The sequence below is a fragment of the Balaenoptera musculus genome, chromosome 3 (assembly GCF_009873245.2).
Source record: "Balaenoptera musculus isolate JJ_BM4_2016_0621 chromosome 3, mBalMus1.pri.v3, whole genome shotgun sequence".
Lineage (NCBI taxonomy): Eukaryota > Metazoa > Chordata > Mammalia > Artiodactyla > Balaenopteridae > Balaenoptera > Balaenoptera musculus.
The window spans coordinates 155934297-155958276 of NC_045787.1; the positions used below are offsets into that span (position 1 = coordinate 155934297).

At 40.0% G+C, this 23980-nt stretch overlaps 1 pseudogene; it reads right to left on the minus strand.

The window, feature by feature from the left end:
* Window positions 1-1521: 1521 nt before the first annotated feature.
* Window positions 1522-6236, minus strand: LOC118892593 (annotated as a pseudogene).
* Window positions 6237-23980: the final 17744 nt, after the last annotated feature.

Below are 23980 nucleotides of genomic sequence, written 5' to 3' on the forward strand. Positions count from 1 at the left end.
CACACCACCTGGGGAGAGGTGAGACTGTTACAGCAAGAATGCAAAGGCAGCAGGCAGAGTTCACTTCTGTGACTTCCAGAAGTCACAGAAGTCACTGCTGGGATATGGGAGGGAGACCCCACCTGCCACTTTCTACACCTCAGGGTGCATCCTCCGGCAGGGACACGGCCCAGTGCCCCTTCCCACCAGCTGCATATGGGCACCTCCATTCCAAGGCCTCAAGAAATGCATAAATGCCTGTATCCAAAAAGAGTGTGAGCTCTGGACTCCTGGAGAACTGAAAGTGAAAAGGGAAGGACCCTCACCTGCCCTTGGACAGTGGGGAGCTCACAGCTACTCCGTTGGGTCACTTAAGCCAATTCTCCTTGATGTACACCGGCCCTCACCATGAGGTTGTCTGAGGGGATTCAGGAGTGTGGGAGCAGGAGAACACCCCAAGCACAAAGGTCATTCTCACACATAACATGGGGAGATGGAACAAAAAGTAATGCCAAACTCTCAAGCATATGAATTAATCATTCTCCTCTGCTAAGGAAAAATAGCAAAAGAAATGGCGGTAAGAGCAGCTTAAGATAAGCTTGTGAGCACAGATGCAGGTTTGGGGGAGAGAGGGGAGTCATGGTCTCTCCTGAGTTTGAGAATACATAAAATGTTTTCCCTCATCTTCAGTCCATGCAGAAATTTGTATCACCCCTCTCTCTACTTCTCAGTGCTCATTCTAGCTTTTCCAACCTTCTTTCTTTTTATTCTTGGCCCCTAATCTTTACGAGTCAAGCACCCACGGTGGTCACTTCCACCCCCATGCATTTTCACCCCGCGTCCTACCCACCTCTTCTCTCTGCCAATCTCTTTCCCCAAGTTCCTGCTAAAAACTTCTTCCAGTGTCTTCATGGATGAATTCCTCCACCTCTCTCTGTGCACACACTTCCTCCTTCTCACTCTTCAAGTTGCCCCGTACAGTTTGAACTTGCATAAATGTCTAATGGGGCCACATTTACAAACGTCTTTATGTGACCATATTTTCTTTTCATCTACAATTCTGGTTCCTGGTGTTCAGTGCCAAGTCTCCTTGACCCTTGGCATATTCTTGGGTACCAGCAGAGATTCCTCCTCATGAAGGATACTAGCTAATCGCATAAGTTGATACACAAAAGAGGACACGATCATTAAGGGAGATGGTTTTTGCTCTGCACTGCTCAGGGGCAGAAAGATTTTCTAATTTCTTACCAACCTTCCCCCAGCCCAAAGTGTGGCCTCCTGAGCTTTCCTCAGTACATACCTTCTTTTGTTGTTTTCCAAGAAACTCAGACTGAAAGTCCTGTGCCTGTCAGCTGGCAGGGCACCCACCATTGTGCTTTTGTCACACAGACGGTGAAGTGCACACATGCATTGAGAGACAGGGAGAAGCACACTACCTGCTCTCTGAAATGCAGGCACTCATCTTTAGCTGGGTCCTGGGAGGTGTAAAGGGCTGCAAGGGCTGCACACACCCTTCCACTGCCCAATCACCAGTCTCCAAGGTCAGCAGGCATTTCTGGGGTGACTTGAAGAGTATTGCCCAAAGGCATCAGCATTGGGCACTCCAGCCTCAGAGGAATTCCTCTCCAGTAAAGAATTAGCCAGCATCCTCTTACAATGTGCAAAACCATATAGAATGAAAATTGGTTGTAAAGAAGCCACCAGCTGAATGCAGATCCTGTTGAGAACTGCCTGAGGGGGGGAAAAAGGGGGATATCATTCAGAGTTGACCTCTTCCGGGGACTACTAAAATGTTTGTCCAGTACTGAGTTGGAAGAGGGGAGGAGATGGCTGGGAGATGGGGAAGCTGATGGTGGATTGGGGTGGCCAGCCCTTTCCTCTGCATGCGGGCTGCAGTCCTCAACAACCACAGCTGGGACAACACACCAACTCCTGAGCAGACCCCAGGAAGGAAAATGGAGGAGGGAACGAAGAGACTAAGATTAGAAGTAAGTTCCTCCACAGCAAGTAGGAGACAGAATATCTTAGAGATCACCTCTCCCAAGCCCCTCATTGCACAATCCAGAACTCAAGTTGCAAAGTGCGTGAGTGACTCCACCAGTGTAATAGGAAGGCAGAGTTTCCATGACACCACATCCCTTGGGAGGTGCACACCCTACGGCCTGGGTGCAGTTCTGAGAATCTGCCCCAGGTGAGGCCGAGAGCTGGTCATGGACACAGTATCTCTGTTCACACTTGGCTTTCAAGCCTGCAAGGGTTCACATCATCCCACTCTTGTTGCTATGTGCACTTTTCTATCTTGTCTGTTGTGGCTTCTGATGGGCAGAAATTCATTATTACACACACAAAAAGCTGCACTGAATGTGTTCTGTGCATTTGTGTAATGATTTCCTTAGAACAGAAGGGGATTTCTGGATAACAGAGAACATGCATTTAAGGTTTTGATGACTACCCTCCAAAAATGTTACACCTATTGCCACTTTTAGCAGCAGGATATAATGGTGCCCATCTCTGTGCACACTATTAATAAATGCTGAAGTCATAAGTCTCTTGCATTTTGCTATATTTATTTTAGTGTGTCTTTTCCTATCTCTCATTCATGTTTATGGTCTACTTGTATTTCAGGGCTGTGAGTTGTCTGTTCTATCTCATTTATATTGGATTGCTTACCTTTTCTTACCAATTTGTAGGTGTTCTTTAGATATTTTGGATACTGACTAGAATTATTTTACCCATTGTTTCTGTTTTAACTTTACTTACGGCATCTTTCATCTTAGAGAGATGTAAAGTTTTAATGCAGATAAATATGCCAATATTTTATAGCTCCTGGGGTCTGTTTCATGTTTTGAATATCAATATAATTTTAAATGATAAACACGATACAAATATTTCTAGTATCTTCTAATCATTCTATAGGTTTTATTTCACTGATGTTCATCAGCAGTGTGTGAGCGTGTGTGTGGTGAGGGAATATAAACTTTCCAGTGGAAAGTAAATGTCATATCACTTGTTAGAGAAAACCGCAGTTTTTCCCATGATTGAAGTGGCATCTTTATTAATTACTACATTTCCATACAATATTGGGTCTGTTGCTAAAGTCTCTGTTCTGTTCTGTTTACCTATTTATCTCTTCCCACATCAGAAACACATTGTTTAGTAACATTTTGGTATTTGAAAGGCATCTCACTTCTGATTTTGCTTCCTTTCTTAAAGTGTCTGAAGTATATTTACATATTTGCTTCTCCATATGAACTTCAGAATCGTCTTCTCTATTTTTCAAAATAAACATCCTGGGATTTGGGTTAGAATGACTGACATCTTTATAATATGTTAATTTTCCATCCAAGAATATTGTCCACTTTTTGTCCTTCAGTATAGTCTTTTCGTTTGCTTCTTCAGGCACATTGTTAAAATTTTTTCTCCTAGATTTTATTTCATAGATTGTGTGGCTATTATGAAAGGGGTTTTAAAAAGTGTTTTTATTCCTTGTTATTAGTGTATGGGGAAAAATCATTGTCTTCTTGTTTATATCTTGCACCTGACCACCCTTTAAAGCTCTCTCATCAGTTCAAATAATTTTTCAGTGGATTCTCTTGGGTTTTATAGGTAGACAACTTTATCATTTGCAAGAAATAAATTTTTCTTTCTATTTAAATATTTATGCCTTTAAAATCATATTTATATTCAAAACATGAAACAGACCCCAGAAACTATAAAATAAATTATTAGCATATTTATCTACATTAAAATTTTATATCACTCTAAGAGGAAAGATACCATAAACAAAGTTAGAACACAAACAATGGATAATATATCTGCCACAAGATGAAGTCTCTGTATTTTAATAGGAGAACTTAATTTGTCACATTTATTGTGGCTACTGATTTGCTTTGACTTATTCTTGTCCCTTTACTTTATATTCCTATGAAACATGCTTTCTTCTCGTGTATTTTCTTTCCTGACTGGTTGGATCATACAGTTTTCTTTCTTGTGCCCCCTCTAGTGGTTTCAAAGTTCTAGAACCTACTTCTATTTGTAACTACTCTTAAAAATGTATAAACCTGCATTTTTTTCCTCAGTGTCTAGAAGTGCTGGTTACTTCTGAATGAGATAAAATATTGGGCATGCTTTACCTCTCTTCTCTTCCTTTCTACTCATCCCCCTCCAAACTCCCAGGTTTGATTGAAGTAATCTGGAAGTTTTGTTTCAGATGTTTTCAAATACACTTTTTCCTTCTTCTATTTTAGGAACTATTTTCTAAAAATTACATTTAAAAATCATGAGTGCATTAGTAGCAATTACAGTAACAACCACAACTTTGGGCAATTTTATTGCACATCACTGTTTCTTGTGTTACATGTCTCATCTACTTTATCTTTCCTTGGCTTCATCTTGCTTGAAATATCCTCCAGTATTTTATTTCCATAAATGTCCTTCGCTAGTGTAATTTCTCTGATTTCCTTCATTTCTGAAGATCTTCTTTTACTTTCTTAGTTGAAAGATTATTGTTCAAAAATGTAAATGTGTGTATGGGAGGAAATGAAGCTGTAATAGTCCCGTGGGAAGAGGGGTGAGGAGGTAGAAGGTGGTGTAAACGACTTAATCCTGATGCCTCCGAGTAGAGTCAATAGACAGGGACTGGTGGTGTTAACACATAATTTAGACGTCAGGAAGTAACTACCGAAAAACCAAACCCAAAAGCCACAAAGTTCTCCCTCTGGCGACAAAACTAGGATGATTAGGGAAGAGATGAAGCAGGGAGGGAGGTTAAAGGACTATTGTTTTTTTGTTTGTTTTTAAAGAAGCCATCCGTGCTTGATTTTTTTTTTAATTAATTATTTATTTATTTATTTATTTTTGGCTGTGTTGGGTCTTCGTTTCTGTGCGAGGGCTTTCTCTAGTTGCAGCAAGCAGGGGCCACTCTTCATCGCGGTGCGCGGGCCTCTCACTATCGCAGCATCTCTGGTTGCGGAGCACAGGCTCCAGACGCGCAGGCTCAGTAGTTGTGGCCCAGTTGCTCCGCGGCATGTGGGATCTTCCCAGACCAGGGCTCGAACCCGTGTCCCCTGCATCAGCAGGCAGATTCTCAACCACTGCGCCACCAGGGAAGCCCTGTGTTGCTATTCTTATAGTAGTACTTAAAGGTGGAAATGGCTGAAACTCTCTACTTTGGATCAGCAGAAACCCAATGCTGTGAAATGCAGGATGGGAAGGACGGCAACTGTTGGTGGGCGCAGCAGAAGGCATGGGTTTCATGGTGACGGTAGCCCTAAAGCTCTTGTAAATAGATGTCCATCACTTCAACATACTTCTGGCCCATCAATGAGTCCTGCATCTCTTCTCATGTGTAGCCCATAAACACCATCAACTCAGTCTGCCAGGGATCCCTGTAGTCAGGTGGTGGCTTGATGTGAGGCTTCAGTTCCTCCTCATTGTCCCCATTCATCCATGGGTTCTTTGGGATTTCTGTTAAAGTGACTCTGTCACTGGGGTTGAGGATGAGGAATTTCTTGAGCAGGTTTTCACACTCCATGAACATTAAGGAAGAGATATGGTATATTATGCTCAGTACCCATTGCTGCAGCTTCCTGAAGCTCTGTCCAGTGAAAGGCAGGGACCTGGTGACCATAGTATAGAGGATGACTGCAGTCTTCCCAAATGTACTGTTGGACCATCGTACTTTTGGCCCCAGAAGAGTTCTGGGGCAGCATAAGGAGAACTGCTACAGAAGGAAACCGGTTTGTTGCTAAAGGTAAACTAATTGCTGAAGCCAAGGTGTGCAATTTTTATATGTGAGTTAGCATCAGAAAGCAGGTTCTCAGCCTTTAGATCCCTGTAGACAATGCCCTTCTTGTGGCAGTACTGCACAGTGGACACTATCTGCTAGAATTTGCCTCAGGCCTATTCTTCTTTCATGTGACAGTGGACCAGACCAGTAGATAATCAAACACCTCTCCTCTGCTAAAATATTCCATAACCAAGTAGAGTGTTTCTACCATGTCAATCATCTTGAATAGTCTTATGATGTTGGGGTGATTCAGGGCCTTCATGTTCTGGACTTTATGGAACAAGCTCTGGAGGCTGGAGGAACTTTACTGACTCTTGTTAATGACCTTCACAGGCACCTCTGTCCCAGTCAGGTTGTGCTGGGCCAACTTCACATCAGCAAAGCTGCCCTGGCCGATGGTCTTGAGGAGCTGGTATTTGTCAAGGTGGGTGTCTTCATCAGCAGAGGTGGCCTCGAGGCCCTGCAGCATGGTGACCTACTGCTAACAATACTAACAATATTAATTAACAATATTAACAATGCTAATGGATAATACTAGAAAACCATATAAAAATGAGGGAAAAAGAAGAAGGAAAAAGAAACAAATGAAAAAAGTTTTAAAAACAGAGGAAATAAGCTAACTGTGGCCAAAGTCCCTCAGGTCACCAAAAACCACCAACCTGGGCTGAAAGAACCAAAAACCTAGGCCCAGTCAGGGACTTTTATAGGTGCTTGGAATTCCCTAACAGTGACTCTTTATGAGGTTAAGACAAGAAGCAGACCTATATCAACTAGGCATGTTCACAGTGGTATTCTCACTTGTTGTCTCAAGAACACTTTACTCTTTTTTAAAAAATTGAAGGGCCCCCAAAGAATTTTTGTTTATATAGATTATAGAGATCAATATTTACCTTATTAGAAATTATAACCTGTAGGATGCTTCATTGGCCTTTTCATTTCAAGTGTGAGCTATCATAATATTCATAATTTTTGGCTTTAAAAGAGCTCATAATGTATATACTAAAAATAATTCAATATCTTTTACTTTAAACTCTGAATAATTGGCCCCCCAAAAAACAAACAAACAAACAAAACACAATTTTACTGGCTTCACAACAGTATTGACAGACTCTTTCCTTTTTTTTTTTTTTTTTTTTTTTTAAATTTAATTTTATTTATTTATTTTTGGCTGTGTTGGGTCTTTATTTCTGTGCGAGGGCTTTCTCCAGTTGCGGCGAGCGGGGGCCACTCTTCATCGCGGTGCGCGGGCCTCTCTCCATGGCGGCCTCTCTTGTTGCGGAGCACAGGCTCCAGACGCGCAGGCTCAGTAGTTGTCGCTCACGGGCTTAGTCGCTCCGCGGCATGTGGGATCTTCCCAGAGCAGGGCTCGAACCCATGTCCCCTGCACTGGCAGGCAGACTCTCAACCACTGCGCCACCAGGGAAGCCCGACTCTTTCCTTTTTTATTAGATTCTTTTTTTAAAAAAATTAATTAATTTTGTTTTATTTATTTATTTTTGGCTGCATTGGGTCTTCATTGCTGCACATGGGCTTTTCTCTAGTTGCGGCGAGTGGGGGCCACTCTTCGTTGTGGTGCGCGGGCTTCTCATTGCGGTGGCTTCTCTGGTTGTGGAGCATGGGCTCTAGGCGCGAGGGGTTCAGTAGTTGTGGCTCGCGGCTCTAGAGCACAGGCTCAGTAGTTGTGGTGCACGGGCTTCGTTGCTCCGCGGCATGTGGGATATTCCCCGACCAGGGCTCAAACCTGTGTCTCCTGCATTAGGCAGGCGGATTCTTAACTACTGCACCACCAGGGAAGCCTGACAGACTCTTTCCTTGACTAAACTTTAATCAGGCTCCTCTAAGCCTTAAGAGTCCTTGACCTTGGTATCTGTCATTGTCTGGCCTGAATCACCCCACTGTAGCAAGAATCTTCAACTCAATATCAGTTTAGAGAGAACCCCCCACCCTCAGTATCAGATCACACTCAATATCTGATCAAATTTCTCATCCCCCACCCTTGGTATCTGATCACCCTGCCTTCCTTTGAGGTAGGAGATAGATGGGCCCCTGGGCTGGCAGCTGGTGTTTGTCAAGTGGAGTAAAACTGAAGCTTTGTTCTCACCCAGACGCTCTGAGGGCAAAGCTAGTGGCAGAAGCTGAGCTCTGTTGAAGTAAAGAGATAAGGTGCCCACCCCTGAGGTCAAGGAAAACTTCCCTGTCTGCACATGCACAGGAAGGCTCCTTGGGGGTCAAAAAGGGAGGGGCCCCCACCCCATAATATGTGTGGACATACTCCCACAGGCCTCTACGGTGGGATCCATCTTAGCAAAAAGTTGTGCACGCATGTTGGGGAGGGTCCTGGGACCAGTCAGGTGTGAAAAAAGAAACGAGATAATTGGCCAAAGGTAAACAAAGACACAGAAGGACTGTCCTATATAAGTGATTTAAATCACCTCTTTACCGCACTCCTCATTCAGGACGCCCGCACTCCTCTCCAGGTGTGTATTTCTGCTTTGCTTCTGAATTAAGTAAACAAACTGTTTGTCTGTGTGCTCTCCAACATGCTATCCCATGTCTCTAATAATAAACTTTGTACCTGTTTTTACAGTTTTTGCCTCAAACAGGGGGAAAGAGCTACGGCCACTTTGCTTCTAGCCTCTGGCCCCTGGTGGTCTAGTGGCTAGGATTCCTGATTTTCGCCCAGGCTACCCAGGTCCAATTCCTGGGCAGGGAACTAAGATCTCTTTTCACTACCGCTCACTGCTGTCTCTCTGAGATCACCTTCAGCAAGAATTCTCTTAGGTCTCTTTAACCAGAATCGCCTATCCCTCATGTTTTCTCTTAGTAATTTCCCATCACTGACCCCAACCTGCTCCTTGGCTTATAAATTCCCATTTGCCCATTCTGTATTTGGAATAGAACCCAGTTCTATTCTGAGGTCTTTTTCCATATTGCAATTGTTCCTGAATAAAATCCGTTTTCACCACCTTAAAAATTAATAAAATAAAATTTGTCTTCACTATCTTAAGTAGTGTCTAGTTTTGTTTATCTTTGACCATTTCTTGTTCGTGGCTTTAATCCTTATTTACTTTGGATGGCACAAGATGGCATCCTGCATTTTAAATAAGCTGAAGATAATTATTCTGATGTTTGAAGCTACAGGGATTTTTAAGGCCTTTTGTTCAATTATTATTTGATGGGGCTAACACTAATTGAATCTCTGAAACTGTGTTTAACATATCTTATTTCAGTTGTCATGTATAATGAATTACAACTCAGCGGACACCTTTTTATTTTTTTTATTTTTTTAAATTAATTAATTTATTTATTTTTGGCTGTGTTGGGTCTTCGTTTCTGTGCGAGGGCTTTCTCTAGTTGCGGCAAGCGGGGGCCACTCTTCATCGCGATGCGCGGGCCTCTCACTGTCGCAGCCCCTCTTGTTGCGGAGCACAGGCTCCAGACGCGCAGGCTCAGTAGTTGTGGCTCACGGGCCCAGTTGCTCCGCGGCATGTGGGATCTTCCCACACCAGGGCTCGAACCCGTGTCCCCTGCATTGGCAGGCGGATTCTCAACCACTGCGCCACCAGGGAAGCCCCAGCAGACACTTTTTTTAATTAAATTTTTCATTTTGAAATAATTGTAGATTTAAGCTGCCGCCTTCCCTAGTTTTGACACAGTGGTCTCGTGTAGGCCATGAACCTCGTCGTCAATCAGCCTAGTTCAATGCTCCCGGTTGTGTCTCAAACCCTTGCGATTGGCCAAGCCACCTTTTTTCTTAGTGGCTCCCAGTAGCTCTGGGTGTGCCAATACCTAACAGTGTCCTAAATGGGAGGATCACAGTCAGCACCCAGATGCAGACCAGTTGGAAGCAAGACCCTCAGGCAGCATCTGGGGACACGCTATGACCTTCTAAGGAAGAAATTGGGAGGTAGGATTTTTCTACCTGCTCCCTCTGTGTTGAGCTGGGGTGTTATAACCATGGGATGGTTGCTCCTAAGCCCATTAAGAACTGCTTTTTGACCACAGTCCTGTGGGACTCCTGAATGCATGCCCTGCTATCAGAGCCAGTGATCCAGGGGCACTTCCCTCAGGCAGCAGCTGCAAAAGATCAGGTAGCAGACATGTGTATAAGATTCTTCCATGGAGATACTGGTGACTTGGAGTGAGCTACAGAAAGAGGGCAAGGGGGATGTTCCCACACTTCCCTCGTCTCCCTGGAGGATTGCAGTCAGCCCATAGATGCAAGCTTGAATAGAAGCCTGACCCTCAGGTAGCAACTTCTGAAGTATGCAAATAGACCCCTTTAAGGGAAAAACCGGGGAGATGGGGATTTCTGCTCCCTCTACAATGAGCCCTGGGGAGATAGCCAGTTAAGAACTGCTTCTTTGTTTGTTATAGTCTGTGGGACTCCTGAATGGAAGCCCTGTTGGCTATCAGAGCCATGTGACCAGGGGAGATGTCCCCTTGGGCAGCAGCCACAAAAGCTGAGGCAGAGACATATGTACAAACTCCTTTCAGTGAGACAATGGCTACTTGGGGTGGGCAGGACGGAGAGGGTGATGGGGAGTGCCTGCAGGCTTCCCTGGTCTCTGAGGAGGCTTGCATCAGCCTTGAGATGTGTGCTAAATTAGAAGCCTGATCTTCAGGTAGCAGCTTTTAAAGTATGCAGATAAACTCCATTCAGGAAAAGACTGGAAGATGGGCCCTTTTTTCCTGCTCCCTCAGCCCTGAGCACTGGGATGATAGCTGCAGTTAAGTGTTCGCTCTCATTAATAACTGCTTCTTTGCTCTAGTAGTTTGTGGGTCTTGTGCACACAAACCCCATGACTTGCAGAGCTAGGTGTTTTGGAGGCCAATCCCTCTGATGGGAGCCTTAAAAGTTGAGGTGCTAGTTGTGTATTCCAAACCCTTCACTCTTCAGACAGAAACTGGGAATTGGAGGGGATGGTCCCACTCTGAATTTTTGGCACTGTGCCAGGGTTGGGGTTTTTGGCAAGAGTGTGTCCCAGCCTTTCCTACCTGTTTTGATGTGGGTATTTGCTCATTAGCCCAATGTGTAGGAATCAGCCAGTTTCTGGATTTCTTTCAGAGGGGATTGCTTCATGTATAACTACTTCTTTTGTGTGTCCATGGGAGGTGGGGACGTTGTAGCAAATGTAGAAATGAGACTTTTCTGACAAACAAGGAAAATAAGCAAACAATGAATAAGCTGGGGAAACAACATAAACAGGCCTGAAACAGTTAAGCAATCTTGGTTATTCTTTAGCTGTTGCTACTAACAAACACTTGTCGCTAGACTTGTCCTTCACAAAGCTAAACAAAGCTAATTAACTCTGACTCCGTATGAATCGTACAATCCACCTGGCATTTACTCTCGCTGCATTCTTTTGTAGCAAATCACCCCTTGTAGCTGTTTACATCTCAGAAAAAGGTCGCAGGCCGATAACGCAGAGATGAACGGAACCAGTTACCAGGCTTCCTGATGCCAGCAGTTGTTACCGAGTCCAAGCTCGCTCTGCTTGCCACGCGAAAAGCCGGCGGACCGAGAAGATGGCAGACTAATGTCTGAAAAACCATCTTTTCAGGGCTTGGATGCCAGTTTCTTTTATAGCACAGAGAGGAGGAGGAGGAAGTAAAGTAAAAAGGCCATAAGTTTTGCAAATATCCCCTGGCATGGCCAGCCTCGGGGAGGGGATGTGTTAATTTCTTCTTTCTTGCAGCCTTCCACTGGTGGGCGGGGTCAGATTATCTCACTGTGAGCTGAACAGAGACACTTTAGTTTAACTTTCAGGCAGAGGGGCAGGGTTCCCTGAGGCAGGCCATTATGTATGATCAAAATAACAAAAGCAAGGAAAAGCAAAGGTTAAAGTCAAAGAAACAGATCAAACATGGAGTCCGATTTAGCTCTTCCTTGTTACAATGTGACTGTTTTAAAATATTACAAGAAGAAGAAGCAGAATGCAAGACCTTCACCACTTTGATCCTTATCACTTACCCTGGACAGAGAGTTCCACCTATAAGACCCCCTGTAATTCCCCAGGACAGGGAGACACAGTTCTTTTAGGTGCTAGCCTGTTGTGTCTTCCTTTTGCCTGGCAAAGAAAATAAAAAACCTCTCTATTTCTTATCTTCCAAATCTCTGTCTCTGTATTTTTATTCAGCATCGGTGCACAGGGAGCCAAGATTTGGCAACAGGGAGTTTAGACTCTGGCACTTTACTCTTTTGGTGCCTATGGTTTCACTCATTGGGCTATTAGAACAGCTGAATCCGGAATATTGACATCAGATGCTGGTGAGCATGTAGACCTGTATAAATCTTGATCTATGTGTATTTTATCTTTTTATGTAAAATGAGCTACAAGATCAATTTCAGTTTCTTCTAAATGGATAACAGCTGTGCCAGCATCCTCCGTGAATGGACTGTGTTTTAACACACAGTGTCAACTCTGCCTACATCAAGTTTCTGTTTAACCTTGGATTTGTTTCCTGGCTCTCTGTTCTTTACTATTGGTCCACTTGGCTATCTCTGCGCCCAACATGTTGGCTGGTTTAATCATCACAGCTCTGGGAAATGTCTTGATATATAGGAGACTAAGGTTCCCAGTCTTGTTCTTATTCTGCTGTGTCTTGTCAATTCCTGGCTATTTGCTCTACCACATAAAATTCACTTACCAAGTTCTAAGAAAACTCCACTGAGATTTTCAAAGAAATTGTTTTGAATCTATAGATTAATTCTGGGAGAAATGATGTCTTTAAATTACACATATTTTATCTGAAAGATTTTATCTCTCCTCATTTCAGTTTTCTTTAGTGTCTTAATAAAGTTTCATAATGTTCTTTAATAAGTTTGCAAATATTTTATTGGACTTATTCCTAATTTACACACTTTTGATATTGTACATGGCATGCTTATTTTTCTGTCTTTGCTGTTTCTCTGCTGTTGTATAGAAATGCAGTTTATTTGGGTTATTAATCTTAAGTCACATGAATATGATGAATTCATCCATAGATTCTTCTAGATTTTCCGTGTAGTGGCCATTCTATTTATTCCTTTCTAAAGTTATAACTTTTTCCCATTTTATTCCCTTATTGAAATGACTAGTACTCCAGTATAGTTTTGGAGAGCTATATTTAATGCAATCATCTTTATTATGTTCCTGATTATGTGTGATATTTGCTGTGATGATATACAATTTGCATGATGTTTGCTAAGTTTTTTTTTTATCAGATTAAGGAGGTTCTCTTTTAATTCTAGATTCATAAGCAATTTTCTTCTATTTTGGATTCACTAAAATTTTAAATCATGAATGGGTGTTGAAATTTATTTGTTTTTCATATCTGTTAAAAAATTATAGTTTTAGTCCTTTAATTCATTAAGATAATGATTACATTAACACATATTCCAACATTGACCTAATCTTTCATTCCAGGAGAAGCTCAATTTGGTCATCATGCATTATGGTTTTTATACCCTTTGGTTTGAGTTTGCAAAATTTCTGTATTACTTTTATATTTTTGTTTCTGAATAATGTTGATCAATACTTTTCCTTTTCCAAACTGCCCTTGTCTGTTTGATATCAAAATTATGGTAAGCTAACAAAAAGACTTTAGTATTTCCTATTTTTCTATTTCCAGGAAAATTTGCTGTAAAACTGAAATTTTCTGTTTTCTTGGACGTTTGGTGGATACTGTGTGTAAAACAATATGCTAAGGTGTCTCCTTTGTGGGAATAGTTTTAAACAGTGATTCAATTTCTTTCATGGTTATAGAACTACTTAGGTCATTTATTTTTCCTTGAGTTAGATTTTGTATTTTATATTTTTTCTAGGAACTTTTAATTTTATCATTCTTGAATAGAAAAGGGCAAAGTCATTCAAAATAGTTTATTGTATACCTCTTTGCTGAATCTTTGGCTCTTCCTCTTTGTTATTTCCTACACTGCTTAATTGTGCCATCTCTCTTTTATTCTTTTTTTTTTTTTTTTTTTTGGCTGTGTTGGGTCTTCGTTTCTGTGCGAGGGCTTTCTCTACTTGTGGCAAGCGGGGGCCACTCTTCATCGCGGTGCGCGGGCCTCTCACTATCGTGGCCTCTCTTGTTGCGGAGCACAGGCTCCAGACGTGCAGGCTCAGTAGTTGTGGCTCACGGGTCCAGTTGCTCCGCGGCATGTGGGATCTTCCCAGACCAGGGCTCGAACCCGTGTCCCCTGCATTGGCAGGCAGATTCTCAACCACTGCGCCACCAGGAAAGCCCCCTCTCTTTTATTCTTGATTGATGTTGCCAGATGCTTATCTATTTTAATAGTACTTTGAATCATCTAACTTTAGCTTTATTAATCTGTACTATTTGTCTTTTTATTTCTACAAATCCTTCTCTTTATAATTTCTATCCTTCTATTCTCTTCCAGTATATTATGATTTAAATATAAATGACAAACAGATAAATGTTCAACTTTTTCATTTCTAATAATAATATTTAAGGATATAACTTTGACTCAAACCAAATTAGCTCCATTTCATAAATTATGATATATTGTGATTTCAATATCATTCAATTCTAAAAATTTTATAAGTACTATTATAATTTTTTCTTTGAGTCCTCAGTTATTTTAGAAGTGTGTTTAAAATTTTTCAAATATATAAGAATTTTACACTATTTTTATTATTGTTATTTAACTTAATTATATTGTATTTAGATTAGAGAACATTGCCTGAATGACACCAATTTTTTCAGGTTTTCTGAAAACCATTTTATGTGCTTGTACATGGTGAAAGTTTGTGAATGGTCCATGTGTGCTCCAAAATAATGTTTTCTGAGGAATCAGTATTCTAAGAATGTCTACTTGATCAAACTTATTAATTTGTAGTTCAAATATTATATTCTCATTAATTTTGTCTACTTATTTAGTCAGGTTCGAAATGCACAGTATGTCAATTTTTCCTTGTATATGTATCAATATTTGCTTTGTGAATATTAAAGATATAAGGTGCATATACATTACATTTTTAAATATTTTCCTAGTGAATTAACTTTTTATATTGATGGAATAATTATCTCTAATAGTGATTTTTCTTAAAACCTCTTTTTATTTTATTATTTGACACTAACATTATGGTTCTCCTTTGGTTAATATTTGTCTGGCATATCTTTTACCACTTTTTATCTTCAATGAATAGTTCATATATTTTATGTTTTTCTCTTATAATTGCAACACTGGGATTTTTTAATCCACTCTGATATTTTTGTCTTTTACTGGCAAATTTTGTTATTTTACACTGGTTGTGATTGCTGATATATTTCAGTTTACATTAGTTATCGTATTATTTTTCAAATTCCTCCTGAAATTATTAATAACTTTTATTCTATTCTTTGTCATAGTGTAACAATGTTTTCTAAAAAATGGATAAACAATTTTTTCTTGTTCCTCAAGTTAGTTTTCTTAAGTTTTGTATGTGTTACAGACTTAAACAAATTTATGGTTACCAAAGGGGAAAGGCAGGGGAGAGGGATATATTAGGAGGCTGGCATTAACATATATGCACTATTATATATAAAATAGATAATAAACAAGGACCAACTATATAGCACAGGTAACTCTGCTCCGTAATACTCTGTAATAACCTATATGGGGAAAGAGTCTGGAAAATAGATATACGTATATGTATAACTGAATCATTTTGCTGTATACCTGAAACTAACACAACATTGTAAATCAACTGTACTCCAATATAAAATTTAAAAATTTTTAATGTTTCATATGTGTTACATTTGAAAGGGTGCACCATGGAGGTGAAGGAAACACTTCATTCTACCACTCTGGAATTATAAACAATTTTGTTTCCATCTACTAATAATTAAATGTTTATGACTTTTTTCTTTAAATTTTATTTATTTATTTATTTATGGCTGTGTTGGGTCTTCGTTTCTGTGCAAGGGCTTTCTCCAGTTGTGGCAAGTGAGGGCCACTCTTCATCGCGGTGCGCGGGCCTCTCACTATCGCAGCCTCTCTTGTTGCGGAGCACAGGCTCCAGACACGCAGGCTCAGTAATTGTGGCTCACGGGCCTAGTTGCTCCGCGGCATGTGGGATCTTCCCAGACCAGGGCTCAAACCCGTGTCCCCTGCATTGGCAGGCAGATTCTCAACCACTGTGCCACCAGGGAAGCCCTACCTCATTGACTTTGATTTTCAAAACTAATCATTAAAACAAGGCAATACTAAACAACAATCCTGAGATAGAGGCTTCTGTTTTCCCTCTGGTACTCAAACATCCACCCCTTCCCTGCTCCTCCATCTCCTCCCCACTCGCCTCCTATCCATACCTCGGATTCCACCTTGAGGCTCAGATCAGGATGCTGGATAGAGTATAATATGCTCCTGGGATTTTCCTGGACTGTAAGGGAGGTCTCCACATCAAACAGACCATGCCTGTCCACATTTATCTTGGAGCCTGATGGCAAATCATGTCCCTGTGGACTTCCATTTCAGTGTGGGCTGGGATAACCATCCCAAGGACTGACAGAGTGGATGAATGCCTCCATCAATGTATTCCATGATAGAAATGAGATGAGTTGAGCCCAGTGCTGAGGAGAAAACAAGGAAGGAATGAAAGCAAAGATTATATTCCAAGGCCACAACTGTTCTGATTCAGGTTCATCAAGCCCATAGCTATAACACCTACTCACCTACATCTCTCTCTCACTCTCTTATATAAATATAGACTGATAACACTGCTGTAAGCCCTTTCATGGACTTTTTGTTCATTCAACATACATTTAACAACTACTATATGCCTGACTGCTCCTAAATACTAAATATGATGAAGTGAATAAGACAGAGCTTCTGTTTACTCACTAACTAAACATGGAAACAACTGTAAACAAAAATATTTCATTGTGAAAAGGGCAAGTATGGAAGCATAGTAAAGTTAGCACAGAGTAGAGAGTAATTAAATGTCAGGGGAAGTCACAAATAAATAAATAAATAAATAGGCAAAATAGATTAAAAAAAAAAAAACCCACAACCCAGTTATGTGCTGTCTATAGGAAACTCATATCAAATACAATGTCATTGGTAGAGTGAGTGCAAAGGATAGAAAAAGATATACTCTAGTGGTCACCCTTCAGAGGGAGAATGAATCCTCCTCCTGCCTTTCTCAAAATTTGTTTCAGTTGTTGAGACTGATGATGTCACACACGCATCAAAAAGATATGAGGAAGTTTGTTAGTCACATAATGAGGCTTTCTGGGGAAAGCAAGGCAGGCTCCTAAGCAGATGTGAAAAATGGCATAAGAAAGCAAGGAAAGGAAACTGACTTGGCTTTCACTACAGTTAGGGGAAGCGGATGGGGTGAAAATTCCTTCACGCATGAGGCAGCGTTTCCATGGTTTGAACTTCTCTCTGATGCCAAAAGAGGGAGTGTTCAGGCTCTGTTCTTAGCTTGCCCAGTTGCGAGGTAAAAGGAAAAGGGGTGGTGGTAGTACAGACTGGAAGCTGTCAGCAGTCAAACTTTAAAAGTGAAGGCATGGGACTTCCCTGGTGGTCCAGCGGTTAAGACTCTGCGCTCCCGATGCAGGGGGCCTGGGTTCGATCACTGGTCAGGGAACTAGATCCCACATGCCACAACTAAAAGATCCAGCATGACGAAATGAAGATCTCACACACAGCAATGAAGATCCCACATGCCGCAAATAAGACTCAACGCAGCCAAATAAATAAATATTTTTAAAAAAAATAAAAATGAAGGCAGGGTAGTGTAGTAAAAAATATGGTGGAACAGGAAGTTCCACTTCTCATCCCTTCAAAAAGACACTAATTTAACAACAATATATGGACCGCAGTACATTTATAGGAACTCCAGAAACCAGCTAGGAAGTTGCAGTACCACAGGTGAGTGCAAAACTGAGTACAGCTGTTTTGAAGTGGAGAAGAAAAACAGTTGCATTTTAGCTACTACCACCCATCCCCCTGCCAGCAAAGCACAGTTCAAATGGAAGAAAGCACCCAAACTGTGATTTCTCCTTTGGGAGGGAGGGGAAGAGGGAAACATGTGTTCAATATTCTGGTTCTTTGAGGGATAGACTGAGGGACTGGCTTCTGTCTCTCCTGACGTGGAGAACCAAAGGCAACCAGCATAGTCTGGATGCCTAAGGGCTGCTGAGAACAAAGAACGGGGCATTTGGCAGCAGTGCCATAAATTCTGAAGCACTGCAGACAGACACCAGAGGGAGCAAGAGATTATGAGCTCCCGAAAAAAGAAACAGAGAAACCTTCCTAACTGGGGAAATACACACACAAGTCTAGAGAAGAAATCACCAGAAAAGATTTGAGATGCCCCAGACGCCATAGCAGAGGTGACTGGTGAAGGTCTTCCCCTGCAGGAAGCCAGTCTTCAATTGTCTCTGTTTGCAGATAACATGATCTTATATACAGAAAATCTTAAAGACTCCACCAAAAAAAAAAAACCTGTTAAAATTAATAAACAAATTTAGTAAAGTTGCAAGATAGAAAATCAATATACAAAAGTAACTTACATTTCTATACACTAATAAACTATCTACAAAAGAAATTAAGAAAACAATTGCATTTACAATAGCATCAAAAAATTAAAATATTTTAATAAATTTAAGCAAGGAGGTGAAAGATGTGAAAACCATATGATATTGATGAAAGAAACTGAAGAAGACGCAAACAAATGGAAAGATATCCTGTGTTCTTGGAGTGGAAGAATTAATATTGTTAAAATGTCCATACTACTGAAGTGATCTACAGGTTCAATGCAACCCCTATACAAATTTTAATGGTATTTTTCACAGAAATACAATAAACAATCCTAAAATTCATATAAAACCACAAAAGACCCTGAATAGCCAAAACAATCTTGAACAAGAACAAAGCTGGAGACATCATACTTCCTGATTTCAAAATACACTACAAAGCAACAGTAATCAAAATACAGAACACTAGGGGAATTGCCATGGCTAGACTACCTGGGAACATCTAGAAACAAACAAACAAACAAATGAACTAGGTAGTTAGTGGTCTGCTCACTCAGATCTTGGTGATAGTTTCATGTCCTCTGTGAATGGCCATGCCGAAATGTGGCCCCTGCCTAACCACAGAGTCCTTCCAGCTAGCCTTACCCAACCATGGAACCAATCCCACTGACCCTGCCAGCAGCCCAGTCTGACTAGAAAGACATGCCAGCAGCCTTGCCCCACTGAAGAACCTATGGCTGGTCCTGCCCAACCACAGAGCACCAGTAATGGGCCCCACTTGACCATGGACCCCACAGACCCCACCATTAGGCCCCAATTACCTAAGGATGCTACCAGCTGGCCCACTTAGGTTCCCAGGTGAGGCTGACTGGTGAAGGTCTTTCTCAGCTGAACCAGCCTGGAAAGACTGAAAGGGCTGATTACTTCCTCAAATGACAGACACCAATGCAAGGATACACAGATCATGAAGAATCAGGCAAACATCACATTACAAAGGAAACTAATAAAGCTTCCGTAGCAAAAAGTAATAAAAATGGAAACCTACAAACTACCTGACAAAGAATTCAGAGTAATTATTTTAAAGTAGCTCAGTGCACAACAAGAGAACACAGGTAGACAACTAAATGAAATCAGGAAAGCCATACATGAACAAAATGAGAACTTATTACAAAGAAATAGATACCATTAAAAAAGCACAGAAATTCTATGGCACAAGAATACAATTACTGAACTGAAAAATTCAGTAGAGAGCTTCAACAACACACTTGATCAAACAGAAGAAAAAATTAATGTCCTCTAAGTAAAGTCATTTAAAGTTATCCAGACAGACGAACAAAAAGAAAAAAGAATAAAAAATCATGAAGAAAATCTGAGACTTATGGGACACAATTAAATGAAACAATATATGCATTATTGGAGTCCCAGAAGAAGAGAGTGAAAGGGTGCAGAAAGCCTATTTTTAAAAAGAATGGCTGAAAACTACCCAAATTTGGGGATGGAAATGGACATCCAAATTCATGAAGTCCAAAAATCCCCAAATAGGTTAATCCAGAAATCTACACTGAGACACATTATAATTAAGTTGTCAAAGCTCAAAGACAAAGAGGGATTTTGAAAGCAACAAGAGAAAGTGATTCACCATATGCAAGGGAACCCCCATGAGACTATCAGTGGATTTCTCAGGAGAAACCTTCCACACTAGGGAGAGTGAAATGATATATTCAAACTAATGAAAGGAGAAAACTGCCAATCACGAATACTACACCCAGGAAACTGTCCTTCAAAAATAAAGGAGATACAGACTTTTATAGATAAACAATAACTAAGGGAGTTTGTCACCACTAGAAGTGCTAAAGAGAATTCTTCAAGTTGAAATGAATATACACTAAACAGCAACATGAAATTATATGAGAGTACAAATTTTCCTGGAAAAGGTAAATATATAGACAAACACAGAATATTATAACACTGTAATTGTGGCATGTAAACTACTTCTAACCCTAGTATAAAAATTAAAAGAAAAAAGTATTAAGAATAACTATAACCACAAAAAATGTTAATGGATACACAATATAAAAGGAAGTAAATTCTAACAGCAGTAACATAGAGTGTAGGGGAAAGAGGAGTAAAAATGTAGAGTTTTCATATGTGATTGAACTTAAGCTGTTATTAGCCTAAAATAGACAGTTATAACATTAAGAAGTTCTTTGAAAGCCTAATGGTAACCTCAAAGTAATAATCAAAGAGAAAAGAATAAGGCACATCACTACAAAAAATCATCAAACTACAAAAAGCAAGAAAGTAAGATAGGAACAAAAGAACTAAAAATCAGAAAACAAACAAAATGGCAATAGTAACTCCTTACATATCAATAATTACTTTAAATGTAAATGAATTAAACTCAGTAAACAAAAGACAGAGTAGTTAAGTGATTAAAAAAAACAAGATCTAACTATATCCTTTCTACAAGAGACTTGCCTTAGATTTAAGAACACAACAGGCTGAAAGTGAAGGGATGGAAAAATATATTCCATGCAAATGGTAACCAAAAGAAAGCAGGGTGGCTATACTCATATCAGAAAAAAAAATGGCTTTTAATCAAAAACTGTCACAAGAAACAAATAAGGTCATCACATAGTGATAATAAGGTCAATTCAACAGAGAGATATAACAATTAAAAATACATGTACACCCAAGATGAAAGCATCTATATGTAAAGCAAATATTGACAGGTGTGAAGGGAGAAATAGACAGAAATACAGTTAAGAGTAGAAGATTCAATACCTCACTTTCAATAATGGATAGATCATCCGACAGAAAATCTATAAGGAAACAGCCAACTTGAACATTACGGACCAAATAGACCTCGCAGACATACAGAACATTCCAGCCCAAAGGAACAGAATCCACATTCTTCTCAAGGGCACACAGAACATTCTCCATGATAGATCATATGTGAGGCCACAAACAAGTCTTAACAAATTTAAGAATATTGAAGTCATTCCAAGTATCTTCCAAATACAATGGAATGAAGCTAGAAATCAATAACAAAAGGGAAATGAAAAAATTCATGTGGAAATTAAATGACACACTCTTGAACAACAACTGGGTCAAAGAAGAAATCAGAGGGAAGTTAGAAAATATCTCAAGACAAATGAAAATGAACTCATAACACAGCAAAACTTATAAGACACAGCAAAAGTGGGACCAAAAGGAAAAATCATAGCAATAAAAGTCAACATTAAAAAAGAACAGTTCTGGTTCAAGATGGTGACATAGGAGGCTCCTGAACTCACCTCCTCCCATGGACACACTGGCTCTACAGCTCTATAAGCAACAATTCCCTGAAAGACATCTAGAAACTAGATGAGCAAATCCTACACGTTCAGGCACACAAGAAAATAACCAGATCGAAATGTGTAGGAAAGACCAAGACACAGTATCACCATAAAACCCACCCCAGGCATGGTGACATGCAACCAGGAGGGAACACACAACTCACAGTTTCTCCCTGAGGAGCAAAGGGTTTGGACACCACAGACCTTCAAAGGTGTCCCACCTTTCAAGTCTTTCACCTGAGAGGTGGGATCTTAACAAAACATTTTAAAATATAAGCAATATATAAAAAGAATTATACACCATGACCAAAGGGGATTTAATCCAGGGATAAAAGGCTAGTTCAATATCTGAAAAATCAATCAGTGTAATCTACCAAGTCAACATGCTAATGAAGAAAATTCACATGATCATACCAATTAATGAAGAAAAAGTATTTGACAAAATTAAACACCCACTCATATTTTTTTTAACTCTCAGAAAAAGTAGAAACAGGAAACTTTCTCAACTTGATGAAGAGTATCTACCAAAACAAAAATTCTATAGCTAATAGGGTTCTTAATGATGGAAGGCTGATTTCTTTGCCCCAAGACTGGGAACAAGGCAAGCATCTTCACTCTCACCACTCTCATTCAACATGATAGTGAGGGACTTCCGTGGTGGCACAGTGGTTAAGAATCCGCCTGCCAATGCAGGGGACATGGGTTCAATTTCCTGGTCCGGGAAGATCCCACATGCCGCAGAGCAACTAAGCCCATGCGCCACAACTACTGAGCCTGCGCTCTAGAGCCCTGGAGCCACAACTACTGAGCCCACACACCTAGAGCCCGTGCTGTGCAACAAAAGAAGCCACCACAATGAGAAGACCATGCACCACAACGAAGAGTAGTCCCCGCTCGATGCAACTAGAGAAAGTCTTCGCACAGCAGTGAAGACCCAATGCGACCAAAAATAAAGAAAGAAAGAAAAATTTAAAAAAAAAAACAGAATAAGGAAAGTTCTAACCAGTGTAATAAGGCAAGAAAAGGAAATAAAAGAACTAGAGATTGGCAAAGGAAAAACAAAACTGTCCCTATTTGCAGATGACATGATTGTCTATGTAGAAAATCCCAAGAAATCCACTAAAAAAAATCTCCTAGAAGTAATAAATGAGTTAATCTAGATCACTGGGTACAAGATAAACGTACAAAAATTAATTGTGTAATGAACATGGGAGCACTGAAATTTAAAATACCATACCACTTATAATTGCTCAAAAAAGGAGAAATACTTTGACTTAAATCTCTTGAAACATGTACAGGACTTGCATGCTGAAAAATACAAAATACTGATAAAAGAAACCAATGAAGATTCAAATAAATGGAAAGACATACTGTGTTCAAGGATTGAAAGAGTCAACATAGTGAAGATACCAATTCTCTCCAATGTAATATATGAGTAAACCTGTGCATTTGTATCAAAATCCCAGAAAAATATCTTGTATACATAGACAAGATTATTCTAAAATTTATATGGAAAATCAAAGAATAGCTAAAATCATTTCAAAAAAGAAGAATGAAGTACAAGGAATCAGTCTACCCAATTTAAACACTTTGTACATAGCAACAGTAATCAAGACTGTGTGGTATTGGCTGAAGCACAAACACATAGGTCAATGGAACACAATAAGGATCCCAGAAACAGATGTATACAAATATTCCCAACTGATTTTTGACTAATGTGCAAAAACAGTTCAATGGAGGAAGGATAGCCTTTTCACAAATTGTGCTAGAATAATTGAATAGTCAAAAAAAGAACCACAATTTAAACCTCACATCTTATATAAAAATGACCTCAAAAGGGATCACAGACTTAAGGGCAAAATATGAAACTATAGAATTTTAGAAAAAAAAAAGAAGAAAATCTTCAGAACCTAGGACTAGGCAAAGTTCTTATACTGGATACCAAAATCATAACCCATAAAAGGAAAAATCAATAAACTGGACTTCATCAAAATTGAACAACATTTTCTCTGTGAAAGGCCCTGTTAAGAGGATGAAAATACAGGCTACAGACTAGGGGAAAAATTCTGTAAACCACATACCCAAAAAGGACTATTATTTACAGTCTGTAAAGAACTCTCAAGACTCAACAGTAAAAAAACCAAACAATCCAAGTAGAAAATGGGCAAAAGACATGAAGAGACATTTCGGAAAGAAGATATATACATAACAAATATGCACATGAAAAGATGTTCAACATGGTAGTCATCAGAGAAATGCAAATCAAAACCACTATCACCTTATACCACTACACACCTATCAGAATAGCTAAAATAAAAACTAGTGACACACAGGGAACTCTGCTCAATACTCTGTAACAACCTAATTGGGAAAAGAATTTGAAAAAGAAATAACTGAATCACTT